This window comes from Mastomys coucha, unplaced genomic scaffold (assembly GCF_008632895.1).
Source record: "Mastomys coucha isolate ucsf_1 unplaced genomic scaffold, UCSF_Mcou_1 pScaffold6, whole genome shotgun sequence".
NCBI classification, from domain to species: Eukaryota; Metazoa; Chordata; class Mammalia; order Rodentia; family Muridae; genus Mastomys; species Mastomys coucha.
Window position 1 is genome coordinate 126,242,074 of NW_022196912.1, and position 15,057 is coordinate 126,257,130.

General features: G+C 48.1%; 1 long non-coding RNA gene and 1 pseudogene across 1 annotated transcript; both read right to left on the reverse strand.

Moving 5' to 3' along the window:
* Positions 1–7,144: 7,144 nt before the first annotated feature.
* On the reverse strand, positions 7,145–10,127 carry LOC116080522. The gene is made up of 2 exons (XR_004114468.1): positions 10,016–10,127; positions 7,145–8,193 (listed from the first exon to the last, which is right to left on the reverse strand). It is a non-coding gene; the product is annotated as an uncharacterized LOC116080522 (long non-coding RNA).
* Positions 10,128–10,762: 635 nt separating this feature from the next.
* On the reverse strand, positions 10,763–11,800 carry LOC116081119 (annotated as a pseudogene).
* Between the last annotated feature and the right edge of the window lie 3,257 nt (positions 11,801–15,057).

The window sequence follows — 15,057 nt, forward strand, 5'->3', positions numbered from 1 at the left end:
GGGATGGAGAGCTGCACTGAGGGATGGAGAGCTGCACTGAGGGATGGAGAGCTGCACTGAGGGATGGATCACTGCACTGAGGGATGGATCACTGCACTGAGGGATGGAGCGCTGCACTGAGGGATGGAGCGCTGCACTGAGGGATGGAGTGCTGCACTGAGGGATGGAGTGCTGCACTGAGGGATGGAGCACTGCACTGAGGGATGGAGCGCTGCACTGAGGGATGGAGTGCTGCACTGAGGGATGGATCACTGCACTGAGGGATGGATCACTGCACTGAGGGATGGATCACTGCACTGAGGGATGGAGAGCTGCACTGAGGGATGGAGAGCTGCACTGAGGGATGGAGAGCTGCACTGAGGGATGGAGCGCTGCACTGAGGGATGGATCACTGCACTGAGGGATGGAGAGCTGCACTGAGGGATGGAGTGCTGCACTGAGGGATGGAGAGCTGCACTGAGGGATGGATCACACACTGGAGTGGATGATGGGAAATGATGAAGTTTCATCACACAACTCACAAATGTGTGTAGAGTCTGGAATTTCTTGTTCATTTTGGAATAATTCCATTTCGTGTTGTCAAACCAAGGTTGACCTCACCCGACTGAAACTACAAACAGTGAAATTCCAGCCGAGTGGGAGCCTGTGGTACTCGAGGCCTATACACTTTCCCAGAGCCAGCCCTGGGCACGGCATCTGGAGCCCGGCTCAGCTCTGTGTTGTCAGGCCATGAGCAGTCGCTGCAGCGATTCTGGCAATGGGTAATTTAGCTGGTAATCATGCCTCATGGTTGTTTATTTGCCATTATAAGCTGCTCCTCACACTCTCTCTAGAGCGAGGCAGAGACACACTCAATTAAGCTGGGGGTGAATCAGGCCCGTGGAGTCAGCTCCAGGGTTGGGGGGCCCAGGTACAGCCCAGGAGAAGTCTCCATGCCTAGCAGTCAATCAGGGTACCCTAATTGGAAAGTGGTAATAAAAAGTAATTGAGTTTAATACATAATTTAGATCATTACCCGTTAAGTTAATGCCTCCCGCTTAGGTGTGGGGAGAAAATTATTTATCTCCTAGACGGGAAAGATTTCATTTGTTTTGATAATGGAATGCTCTCCAATTGACTTTAATAAGAGCAGTTTGTTAAATCAGATTTTGAATTGGGGCATGGATTTGAAGTTCATATGTTAATTTTTGACATGATCTACTCAGCACAACCGCTCTTCCCTTAAAGGGCTGAAATTTTTCTCCCCAGGGAATTCCCAGTCATAGGAGCCCCACGTTACAGAAGTTAAATGAGTCTTGTGTTTGGTGGAAAGCAGTTCAGCTCCTCACTTCCTCCCCCCATCGTTATGAAGAAGAGACATAAGCTACAGAGCTCGGCTTCTTTGCGAACTCCTTTCCTCTCTTAAAAAAAAACGGTTCCCCGGCTGTGAACAAATGCTTTCGTTAAATACTGAAAAGGAGCTTAATAACAAGCCTTACTTGAGCCTAACCATCTGCAATTCATTAACTCATTTAATTTCCTCAGCCTTTCCGCCAAGTCTGTAGCAGCCCTCACCCATCCCTGTGTGCACGCACTGAGGCCAGGCCCCTGAGGACAAAGGTGCTGGTAGAACTTGCTGCCATGTTCCTCCTGATCCAGGCAAGTGCTCACTCCACTTAGGCCTCTGTTTCTCTCTCTATGCGTGAGAATTAGATGCCAAGAGCCTTGGGAGAAAAGTTCAGATCACAGGAAGACACTCGTGGTAGCGGTGTGTGTGTGTGTGTGTGTGTGTGTGTCTGTGTGTGTGTGTGTGTCTGTGTCTGTGTGTGTGCGCGCGAGTGTGTGACATATGCCTGCACTTCTCCTTGGGGTACCTGCCTCCAAGTCCTCACTGCCTTGCAACCATCCTCTCTGAGGTCAGAAAGTCCTCAGAGCTTTCTAACTGCCCTCTGGGACTTGAAGGGAGGCATGGTACTGGTCTCTGCTCTGGGAGACAAGCCTCAGAGATGCCAAGGAGACGTGTGGCATCCTGGAAACTTGTGTATTGAGCGAGGCCATCTCAAGACTTCCAGGAACTTGGGCTCTTCTTTTCTGTAGGGAGAGAGGAATCTGGATCCCTAGAGAGAAGGATGACTCTCCTGCCTGGAGCAGCAGGGAAGGCTAGTGGAAGGTACCTTGGCAGAGAATCTCCAGTCTCCACCCCATGGCAATGCACCCATCCTGGGAGTGGTCAGGACCTGGGGAAACCCACACACCCATCCAAAACTAGCCCAGTCTAAGAAGGGGCCTGTAAAGTGGGAGTCTGAGGACCAGACTTGGCCAGGCACCCACAGCTGTATCCAGCCCAGCTTCTTCAAGCCACAGGAGTCACTCAACCTTCACACTTGGACTCAGAGATGGTCCAAGCTCACCTCTTACCAGTAGCTTTGGGATTATCAGGAATGCCACAGCCTAGAGTGTAGCCAGCAGTCGGCTTCTGGAAGCCCTTCCTGCCCGGCAAGTTGGAGCTTTTCTGCCAGCAGGCTGGGTCATCACAACCTTCAAGGGAGACTGAAACCCAGGCCTGGCTCCAGCGCTGCCCAGCAGGACCTCCCTGGACAAAAGAACTACTCTTCAAAGTTACAATGTTACACACATGTGGACTGCGAGCACCGTACACGTGGCTGGTGCTTGAGTCAGTTATCCTACATTTGTTTCTGTTTAAGCAGCTATGTGGTCCAGCAGCCACCCTCCAGCTCCTACCCAAGGTCGAGGCCAACACTAGGAAAGCTGCCGTCACCACTGTGAGGGCGCCTGACCGTGACCATTGCTTTAGAACAAATGGAAGCACTTGTTTACAAATTGTCCTTTGGAATTTGAGTTGCAAAAATTGGCATCAGGCCTCGCCTGCCAGGCCACCCAGATTGGAGGGTGATTTATTAAGATTGCTTTACCTGGGGCCGCTCTGGCCCATGCCTCAGAGTAATTCACACCGGGCTCATTTCGGATGCAGTCAAAGACCCCCGTATTTCACTATGACAATGTAATCACAGAGCCACATTAAAAAGTCATTATTGTTTAGAATCCAGCTTGGTTTGAAAAACACTTACTATAAAATTCAACAGCCTTTGTAAATTACCGAAAGGTTTACTCAAGAGCACTGGGCGCCGTGATTTAGACACGGAACTTACCACTTTATTGATTCGGTGGGATTTTGTCGGTCCCTGCATTTATGGGAGATGATTAGTGAGTGATCAGAGTAATAAACTACCTCGTGTTGGTTCATAAATAATGATGAATTGAATCTGCGCCCTCAAATTTCCCATGCATGCCACTACCACCCCAGAGACCTAGATGCACTTTCGGGGTGGTTCTGCAGAGGTACAGAGATCAGCCCGCACCTAGGTGGAGAAAAGTGAGAGTTTGCATCCTGGCTTCTCTCAGGGTGCCATGTCCTGCCCAGTGCCTCCCAGGAGAGTTGTGCTCTGGACGAACTTCCCAGCAGCCACACAGGGTGCTGAGGGGCTCTCAACGCAGAGCTCAAACAAGATTTTATGTTCTACCCCCTCATCCTGTCCAGAGACAGGATTCATTGCGTGCATACTCCCTAAGTCATTCGTACATTATACATGCACAGAATAGGGAATTGCTTCTGGTTGCCCTGAGAGGCTGGGGGCACAAAGCTGCAAGGGATAGGCTTAAGGCAAGGAGCGTGCCTGGCTACTGGAACCTGACACCCCTGCTTAGGAGCACTGGAGCTGAGCCATCCTGACACAACCTCCCAGTGCTGGGAGCAGAACATGATGCTGACCTGCCCATAAGTGGCAACTGAGCACAGCTTAGGAGTCCCAAGCTTGATGTGTCAGCTCATCCCCAGGACCAGAAGGAAACTTCTAGAAACAATTTCTACTCATTTCCCTCCTTGGAAGTTTCTGATGTACAAAGATCATTGAGGGAACATAGAGGAAAAAAATGGCTCAATGTGTAATCCTATTTCCAGAGGCCCCACACGCCATGACTCACAGGACCAGGCCTTTCACATGCACTCAGGGGAGTTCCAAACGGAAACAGAGCTCTGAGAGCACATCACACTTAGCTAACCCTCTATCAGGGCTTGTTACAGCCACACCCTCACGATTCTCCCAGGCCTCCTGCCCTAGACCGGCCCATACCCCACATCCTGTCTTGCCAGGCCAGGCCTTGTCAGCAGCTCCAGAAATCAAGGCAGGCAGAGCAAGTGCCGCGGTACCCCACAAGCACAGTTAAAGCGAAATAGAGACTGAATTTTGAGTTGAACTGTGTGACACGGAACTGAGTTACACCGAGCTGAAAGTGGATTGAAGGAGAAAGGGACTGAGGGCTGAATGGAATTGAACTGGAAATGGGTTAACAGACTCGATTGTAATCTAAACACCAAGCAAGCAGGGCAACGAGATGCTCTCAATGCCAAGATGCCCACACTCAGAGCAGAAAGGAGGCCAGACACCCTGCTTCCTGCCCTCTGGTCAGCATTGCTGATGGGCCTGAAGGCTGGGAATCGCCGGCTATGGCAGCCACACATTGTGTGCATGCCCTGAGAGTTCTCACAGCCAGTACTGTCCTTGTGTGTTGTTTGTCTCAAAATTCATCTACATGACACAAATGGCAGCCACTAGAGCTGAGGCCACTCCCTTGCCCAGCAGGGAGCCCAGGAGAACTAGATGAAGGAACATAAGGGACTCTAGGACAGCTGTGGAGACCCACATCAGGCTGACACAAAAGCTGAATGCCCGTTGGCACCTGGGTCAACAGCTGTGGCACAGGCTGGCATAAACAAGCTGTCATGGTTTTCTATATGCTTGGCCCAGGGAGTGGCACTATGAGGAGGTGTGGCCCTGTTGGAGCAGGTATGCCACTGTGGGCATGGGCTTAAGACCCTCACCCTAGCTGCCTCGAAGCAAGTCTTCCACTAGCAGCCTTCAGATGAAGATGTAGAACTCTCAGCTCCTCCTGCACCATGCCTGCCTGGATGCTGCCATGTTCCCGCCTTGATGATAATGGACTGAAACTCTGAACTTGTAAGTCAGCTGCAATTAAATGATGTCCTTTATAAGACTTGCCTTGGTCACGGTGTCTGTTCACAACAGTATAACCCTAAGTAAGACACCAGCCCTCAGGCTCTTGAGATCCAGTCAACCGGAACTGTACAGTGAGACCTCACCTCAAAACATCAGAGTAAAGAAATGAAGATGGTGACTGCGGCTGAATATGCAGGAGCTAGGGGAGAGGAAGATGTGCTTGTGGGGGTCGGGAGCTGAGGAGGGTTATAGATCAAAAGAGCAGTTGGGGGTCTGGAGCAACAGCTCAGTGCTTAAGAGTACTTGTTGTTCTTGCAGTGTTCAAGTCCTAGGTTCAATTCCCAGCATCCACCTGGTAGGTACCTCACAGCCTTATCTGTCACTCCAGCTCCTTATCTGACCCGATCTTCAGGCCTCTGCGGGCAATAGGTACAATAGGTACACTCAGGCAAGACATGTATTTACATCAAATTAAAACAAAACAAATACCTCAGAACAGTATTGTCCAGAGTGTGGCAGGGACTCAGCCCATTCCTGCTGGCTGAGAACTCTGAGCAAGCTCCATGCCCCTGCCCTCGGAGTAAAGCCTTTAAAGCTGGGAAGAGCGATAAATGAGCAACACAGGGACACAGGGCCTCCATCCTTTGATCTAAAGCAATTGAGTTCTGCTCTTGGCACTTTCAACCAATAGGACTGGTGTAGTTTTTACAAGAAATAAGTTCTACCTAGGACTGTACCATTTCTGTGTCCTTTCACCACTGAGCTCAGCCTGGGAGTGGGTGTACCACCCCTTCCAGTCTTGACCTGCTGGTAAAGTAAGAGTTGGTTCCTGCATCAGGTCCCTGAGAGACCCACCACGGAGGCAGCTTTTCATGTGTTTATTTTCTCCCCTTTTCATTTTGTTCTGAAGGAGGAAGCAGAAAGTTCATCCTGTCTCTACATGCTTTGTGTTTGGGGCTAGAGAGATGGTTCAGCAGTTTAGAGCACTTGTTGCTCTTACAGAGGACGCAGGTTCAGTTCCTAGAACTCATGTGGCAGCTCACAACTACCTGTAACTCCATTTCCAGAGGATCCAATACCTTCTCAGGCCACCACAGGCTTCAGGCACAGGCATGCACACACACACACACACACACACACACACACACACACACACGGTGCACATACACACATAGTCAGAACACTTATACACATCAAATAAAATAAATCTAACTGCCTTAAGCTGGCCTGGCCTGTCTGGGCTTCAGCTTCCCTAGACATTGGTGTCTCCCTGGGCTCCACCATAAAACCAGGGCTGGCCCTTAGTCTCCACTCCAAGATAGACAGATGTGGTCTGTCCTGTCTCCGATGGACTTTACGAACCATGTCCTACCTGGGCGTTCAGGAGATTCCTCCCTCACCTTGACCCTCCTTCCTCTCCCCAAGTATGTCAAGTCCCGCCCACACTGACGCAGCCTTGAGCTCAGGGCTTCCTTCCTAATCTAGCATGGAGCTTCTTCCTGCTCTTGAATACAGCTCTGTTGCCCTGCTGCCTGACCAGGCACTCTCTCCTTGACTCACAGTCACCTCTTCCTGATGCTGCCCCATGCTTCTTGCTGACCGTCTGTCCCCCTCCATAATCACACTCTGCTCCAGAAAGGAAGGGATCTCTTGAGTCCCCATAGCCGGACTCTCAGCAGGTGTTCAATTATTATTTGTTGAGTGAATGAACGTCCTTGATGTTGTATTCCCAGTGTCCTCTGCACCCGCTCCTGAAATGGCTTATTTTTCTCTTCCCTTTCTATCCCAGCTCTGCAGGCTCATTTTTCATCCATTCTGCTATCTGAACATCTTTTGTTTTCTTATATTTCTTCTGTGTATTTTTCTTTAATTCAGAATCTACGTCCTTTGTCCTGGCATTTCATTATGGGACAGCACAAACATTTAGAACCCTTTGTATAGAATCACGTGTAATTTACCCCAGACTTAAAGCATGCTAATATGTCACCCGATAATTGTTTTAAGGAGTGAGACATTAGAAATAAAATGAGCCGTGTTTTTTCCCTTTCTCTCCCACATTCTCTTCAGAGGCCTTTGCTGTGGTGCGCCACATAGCTGTAGCAAAGACTAGCATGGATGACATCACCCTGTGCATATATATTTTTTTATTTTTTTTCACAGTCAACATTACATTTTATGTGATCTGACTCTGTGCAGGGCCAGGTGCTGGCACCTTTGTCACTATCATTTGCTCGAGCGAGATATGCCATGGTCAACTGCTCATTCCATGCAGAGCTGAGTGACAGCTGTGGACAACACCTTTCTGCCTGAGGGACTCAATGTTCCCATGCTTCTCTGGGCACATTCCTGGATGTCACTTTGTAGAATGTCTGGAAGGGAGAGGGACAAGCCCAGCTCCAGCTTTGTTAGGAGAAAGACACCACATTGCTTTTCCTCAAGGTTGGACAGCAAACATTCCTTTCAGAGTGGCCGAGAGCTAACCCACCCATTATCACCAAGGTCACTGTGAGGTCCTCCATCTCCCTGAGCCTGATGATTGCAGTTGTAGTAACTGCACTTCTCTGGTTGATAGAGAGAGGGCGCTCTTCCCATTGCCTGGCCATTGGGTTTTATCATCTATTAACGGCGGGATCCTATCATGTGTCTACTTTTCCATTGTTCTGTCTGCTTGTGTGTGCTCTTTATGTGCTCCATCTACTGTGTGGCTGCTGGTTTAAATTTTAACTGTTGCCTTGAGTGAGGAGGGTATTAGCTTTAACGTAGTCAAACTGGTTGTGCCTTGCTGTTCTGTATCTTGACATAATTCCCATTTCACCAGAGTGCCATCTAAATGCTTTTAACACTTTGAGTTTCAAAGGTGGGACTTTGACCCATCTGGACTTGCTTCTCTGCCAGTTCCAATAACCGTGTGGATCATTTTACTATGCGGCTAGAACAGCAAGCAGCTATTCCACTGAGCCCTGCGTACAGGGAGGAGCCTAGTTGCACACTGAGCGCTCAGTGTGCAGCTGGGCCTCTGCACTGTGCTGTCGGCCTTTGATCCTCGGAGTCTCCTCAGGGAGCCCTGGCCACGGGGTGGAGCACAGCTGTCTCTTTCAGCTTCTCTCCAAGTTTTTCTTGATCCCTTGATAGTTCAGGTGAAGTGGCCAGCCTCCTGAGAAGGTTCCACGGGAAATTGCTAGGATTTAAAGTGAAATTATATTTAAGTTATGTATCAGTGTACACATAGAGTTGAACTTTTCTATTCGTGGTGTAACTGTCCAGCTGGTGCAACCTCCTCAACAGGCTGACAGAAAAGTTTATTTCCTCATTGAGATGAACCACCCTTTTGTGCTCTTTGCTCCTAAATATCCAGAGGATTCTTCCGAGAGGGGGGATGGCAATCTTTGTCTTTATGTTCCCTAATTAGTGTTGACTAGAGAATATCAATGTGATGGTTAATACCTCCCTGAACCAAAACCTAGTCATTCTAATTGTAAAGTTTCTTAGGATTGTTTTACACAAGAATCGCCCAACCCCCAAATAACAAACCGCACCTCTTCTTTTCTGATCTTTTCTCCTCTCTCCTTGTCTGGTGACCTTGACTCAGACTATAGTGAGACCAGGACATTAAAGCTGTCAACCCTGCCCGCAATGGTCTTGCACCTCAGCCCGAGGCTGGATGCAGGTGCTGCCATGTCCTGTGCCAGGCCAGGGTAACTCTGTCTGAACAGGTCTGAGAAAGACGTTCCTCTCAGCCCCAGGGCTGCAGAAGGAGGTCGATTCCACCTGCAGCCTTGCCTGGGATCTGTTCATGGATTTACAGTGAGGGCAGGGTCCTCCTAGAAGACTGATTCTAGAACATTTCCCACTCCTCACTTGCATGTAGCCAGCCAGGCTGACTGGTTGCTGGTTTTGGATGTGACCTACACCCAGTTTAGCGGACAAACTGCCTTAGGCAAGAGTGGAGCCACCACCAGATATACGTTGCCGGAGACTCTCCCACACCAGAAATTTCCATAAAAAATAGCCACCAGGGTGCAAGATGGCTCAATGAGAGTACCTGCTTCCAAGTCTGACAATTTGAGTTTGATCCCCCGCACCCATGTGGTGGAAGAAAAGAAGTGATTCCTGCAAGTTATCTTCTGACCTCCATGTACTGGCTGGGTTTGTGTGTCAGCTTAATACAAGCTGGAGTTATCACAGAGAAAGGAGCCTCCCTTGAGGAAATGCCTCCATGAGATCCAGCTGTAAGGCATTTTCTCAATTAGTGATCAAGGGTGGGAGGGCCCATTGTGGGTGGTGCCATCCCTGGGCTGGAAGTCTTGGGTTCTGTAAGAGAGCAAGCTGAGCAAGCCAGGGGAAGCAAGCCAGTAAGGAACATCCCTCCATGACCTCTGCATCCTTGTGTGAGTTCTCCACTGCCTCCAAGTGTGAGTTCCTGTCCTGACTTCCTTTGGTGATCAACAACAATGGGAAAGTATGAGCTGAATAAACCCTTTCCTCCCCAGCTTGCTTCTTGATGATGATACTTTGTGCAGGGATAGAAACCCTGACTAAGACAATCTCCATATACACATCATGGTATACACACACAAAAAAACACACGCACACACTTACAAACATACATGTACACACACAGACATAGACACACACACACACTTACAAACATACATGTACACACACACTCATTCCTATAAGCATGCATGCACATACACACACACACACACACACACACACAGAGATACATGGGCACACACACACCCCTATAAGCATACAGAATGAATGAATGAATAAATAAATAAGTAAATAAATAAATAAATATGATTTTAAAAAGTTTAAAAATAACAATCGTTAACCCAGGAATCAGGGAACTGACTCAGGACAAACTTGGATGCTTGTGCCTGCTGGGCTCAGAGTTAAGTGGGGACATGGCTAAAGGGGGCCCTGCTGCATAGGCAGGTTGAAGGGCCAGCTGGAAGAGAAGAAAGGTTCCCGGAGCTAGGCTCAAGGCTACTCACAGTGTTCCAACAGTTGCTTTTCCCTGGGCATCTCTGGCTTCTCCTTGACACCAGGAGTCAGTGATGAGGCCAGGAACACTGAATGCGTCCCCAGTCTCTCTTTCAGCTGTTTGGAGGGCTTGGTTCCTGAAAGTTTCCTGCTATGGAAGAGAAACGTTGTTGGTTTCTGTCACCTTGAAAAGGATTTGTAGCTCATGGAACAGAACTGCCTAGCGTGTGAGATGCATTCGCTTCTGGAGAATGTTAGAGGCTGATGGCGTGGGCCTTGATATGCTCGTGCCTTATGGCCTCCTGTATGACACACACATGCCTTATGGCCTCCTGTATGACACACACATGCCTTATGGCCTCCTGTATGACATGCATGTGTCTAATGATCTTCTGTATGCCAATCATGTGCCTTATGGCCTCCTGTATGACGTGCATGTGCCTTATGGCCTCCTGTATGACATGCATTGCCTAATGATCTTCTGTATGACATGCATGTGCCTTATGGCCTCCTGTATGACGTGCATGTGCCTTATGGCTTCCTGTATGATGTGCATGTGCCTAATGATCTTCTGTATGACATGCATGTGCCTTATGGCCTCCTGTATGATGTGCATGTGCCTTATGGCTTCCTGTATGGAGTATGGCCATGGGAGGCCTGCTGTGGCCTCAGGTCACTCACCCTTTTGTAATGGATGCTTGCTTCGTGGTGGCCAAGTCCTTCCTGCCTGGAACTTGGGACAATGGGGAAAAGCTAGACTATACAGGACCCCAGGGAACCCAAGACTGCACTGTGCCTGCTCTGTACCGCAGTCCTGGTTGGGAAGGGCCGCCTGGCCTTTGCCACGTACACAACAGTGGTTTGCAGTTAGTGTGATAAACAACTCTCAACTCTAGGAACGACAGTGGCAGGGACAAGGGGTGAAATTAAAAGAAAATAGTAAGAACCCAGAGGTGCTCGGAGCTTCTGGAGGACCCAGAGAAGCTAGACCAAAGGGGTGACAGCAATAAGCACCTGAGGAGAGTCACATGTGTTCAGACTTTGTCACTGAAGATAGAATAGAAGCAGAAGATGATGCTCAAGTTGGTGGGCTGAGCTGTAGAAATCCAAACCAAGAGAAGTACAGGGAGATGAAAACCATGGGCGACAGGTATGGACCCTGGAAAATAAGCCCAGGTTCTCAAAGACAAGAAAGTAGGGGATTGTGGGAGTACTGCTAATGAGCCGTGGCTCAGGGAGGGAGAGATAGAGGTAAGTGCCCTCCCACCTCACAGTGACACCACCCGTCCAAGGGCATCCCTATCACCGAATGAGGCCAGCTTGTCAGATTTCTGCAGCAATCAGGCCCCCTCTCCCATTTGTCTTCTGCTGCCTTTGGAAGCAGTGTCTAATGAGCAGGGAGGGCACCGTGCCTACACAGGTCACTTGCAGTTCTACACGGGATGCTTGCCTTCCTCCGCACGTGAGTGTGATTCAGTCACTCATGTCTGCGCGGACTCACAGACACTTCCTTCCACATACAGCATGGGATCCGTGTGCCACAGACACTTACTCCCACGTATGTCTTCAGATCCGTGTGCCAGTTTGCTGATGTTTTACTGGTCCAGCTTGCTACTGGGGGGCAGCAAATCCCACTGGTGTGATCTCTTTATTAGAAGGTTTAAATACATTGCCGTTTCAGACACTGCAAGATGCTGGCTCCTATGGTAGGGCCCCTGTTCAGCCTGAGATGTCTGGCCCCTGTTGTGGATGGAAGGTGTGAAAGCCAAGATGAAGGCATAGAGTATAAAAGCCATGATCAGAGTGACACTGGAAACTTCTGAGCAGGCAGAAGTTACTAAACAGCGTGGGAGATGCTCTGAGTAACACTCCGCAGAATATCTGAGTAGGCAGAAAAATAACCAATGGGCAATAAATCAATAGTGACTAAGCAATGTATGGAAGAGATAGAAAATTCTAAAACAGAGCTGCCAACAGACAATGGACACCCTCAGCACATAGCACACAGGATCTGAGATGGCAGAAAGTGGGAGAGGAGGAGGGAAGGGGGAGGAGAAAGGGGAGAGGAAGAGAGAGAGAGGGGAGAGGGAGAGAGGGGGAGGGGGAGAGGAGGGAAGAGGAAGAGAGAGGGGAGGGAAGAGGGAGAGAGAGGAGGCACTTGAAGGAACAATGACCAAAATCACCTCAACTTGAATAGAAAGCATCAGCCTGCCATCCAAGGAGCTCAGAATCCAGGCAGAATAAAGAGAAGTGTGGCCAAGCACAGTTTCCTAAACACCAAAGACAGCCCAACAGGAAAAGCTGAACACACCAAGAGAAAAGCAATTCAGAAACAAAGGGGACCTAGTAAGGCTACCAAGGAGCCTCGTAAGAAGCAATGGAAGCCAGATGGCCACAGGATGACATGCTCAAAGTGTTAAAAGAAAAATCTGTCAGCTAAAAAATCTTACATGCAGCTTATCATTAGATTGAAGGTGAGACAAAGCCGACCTGTTGCCAGCGAAGCTGCCTTCCCAGAGACACCGCGGGGAGTACTTCAGAGTGCAACAACACAGCAGTTAGTGCAGGCGAATACAGAAATGGAACTATGCAAATTACTGTGAAACTTCAGAAGATTTTAGATTTTTGGATTAAAGACGCTTAACTAATAAAGTCTGTGTGGGTATTCCAAAATCTGAAAGGCCTCGGGCTGATACTGCTGCTCTCACACATTATAAGTAAGAGTGACACCTGTACCATGATGTCCAGAGGATTTCAATAAAATACCATCCCCAGTAGCCATGGATTGTGTTTCTTCTCACCCCTGAAAATACACAGAACTCTTCAGGCAGGCTAGACTGTGTGCTGAGTAAGAAAACAGACATCAACACATTTGAAAAGCTTTACATGATCTCACGTGTTGTCTCTTTCCATTCCACAATGGAAGTTCAATTAGAAATCAGTGCTAAAAGGAAATACATACAACTCACAAATTCTAGAAATTAAACAAAACATTCCTAAATCCCAAAGAGGAAATCTCACCAAAAGTTAGAGAGTTCATTCACAAGAATGAAACGTGAAAACTCAGCACCCAGGAGTAAGAACACTGAGAAGTGTGTACCTGCAGCAAAAGATCGGCAAACCAATAACCTGTTCTCCTCCTTGACACTCTGGAAAAGAGGAGCAAAGCAATCCCAAAGCAAACAGAAGGAGGGCAGCAATAAAAAAGGGAGAGGAGCAACCGAGAGAACGAACACAGGAAAATCACCACCGAAAGTTTCATCCCTGTGAGCACAAGCCGCGTCCTTTGAAAAGATGGACAAAAATAATAAATCTTGAGCTGTGCAGACCAAGGGAAGGTAAGAGGCTTGACCCTCTGGATCTATGCGAGGATTGGCCTTGAAAGGAGTACTGTGAATAGCTGTGTACCAACGGGCACAGATGGGCACACTCACCGGAAGAGAAAACTAACCAGACCTGGTTCAAGAAGAACTAGGAAAATCTTGTCAGACTTATAATAGGAGCTTGAGTTAGATGTTTAAAATAACAAACCATGGCCAGGCTTGGTAGCGCACATCTTCAACCCAGCACTTGGGAGGCAGAGACAAGTGGATCACTGCTGGAGAGCAGACTGGTCAACCTAGTGAGTTGCAAGCAAGACAGGGTTACATAAAGAGCCCCATCTCAAAATCAAACAACAAAGATTTTCTAGAAAGAGCACCCAGATCCTGGATTCACTGGAGAAGGTTGTAACAGGTGTTCAAAAAAGGAATCAATCTTTCCTACCATCATCTAAACACTGAGGGAGAAAGAACACTTCCTTCCTTGCTGGATCAAGCTAGAACTAGTCCTGTAAAGAAAACCTGACCAAGGAGACACAAGGAAGAAAAACAAACTGGGAAGAATCACCAGAGAATGACTATATATATATAATACATATATAAGAATTTAAAAAAACACCCACAAGCCAATTCTAGCAACATATAAAGGGATCCTGTACCATGACCAAAGTGGGTTCGCCCTAGGAATGCCAGGCCGCTCATCAAGAGAGGTGCCACAAGGATAGAATAAAGGAGAAAGGTATGTGATTGTTTAAATAAACACAGAAAGGTGGTTTTTAAAATCATTCAGTTCTAAGAATAAAAGGAAACTCGACATCTAATAAAGGCATCTAAAAAAAGTGATCGCTAGCATCTTGCCCCCCTCCCTGAGATCGGGAATGAGGGGACACTGTTCCTCCGCCTCTGTTTCGCACAGTGCTGGAGGGTAGAGCCAGGAATCAGTGAGAAAAAGAAACGGAAGGCACCCAGGCTGGAAAATAACAAGTCAGACGTCTCTATTTCCTTATGATGTTTCTCTATACACAGGAGGTCCCAGAGAATCCGCACTCAGAGAAGCCTATTAGAACTGCATGTGAGCCATACAAAGATGCAGGGTGTGAGCTTAATACACAAAAAGCAATAGGCAGTGTGAAAATTAAATTAAGGGAATTTTCATTTATAACAGCATCAAAAAATAAAATATTTAGATAAAAATGTAAAAAGGCGGGTTAGAACTGCATACTGGGAATCATAAACACGGTTGAAAGAAATTGAAGAGGAATCAGAGCTAATGGAAGGAAGCACATGTTCCTACCTCAGACACTTAATGCTGTTTGGACCCTGTACTCCTTGGATTGCCCTACAAATCCAACAGGGTCCGGTAGCCATCGCCAGCTGGCTTGACTGCCTAGCTGATTCTATTGTTCCTATGAAAACTTAGGGGATCAGAATGGCGGGGAGGGGGTGCACCCAAAAGGAAGAATAAAATGGGAAGACTTGAGATTTCTGGTTCCAAATCTTAATGTAAAATTATAACAGCTGGTGCAAGTCCATGGCCAGATCCATAGGATGTAATTTAGGAGCTAAAAATTAAGCTCTCCAGCCATAGTTAGTTGGATTCCAGCAGGGTACCAACACGGTGAGGCATTAGCAGGGGCATCATCAGCACAGGGAGTCAAGACAGCTATGTGTTCACATGAGAGAATGAGTAGGGGACACTAGCTGTCTCTGAGCTCCAGAGCCAAATGCATACG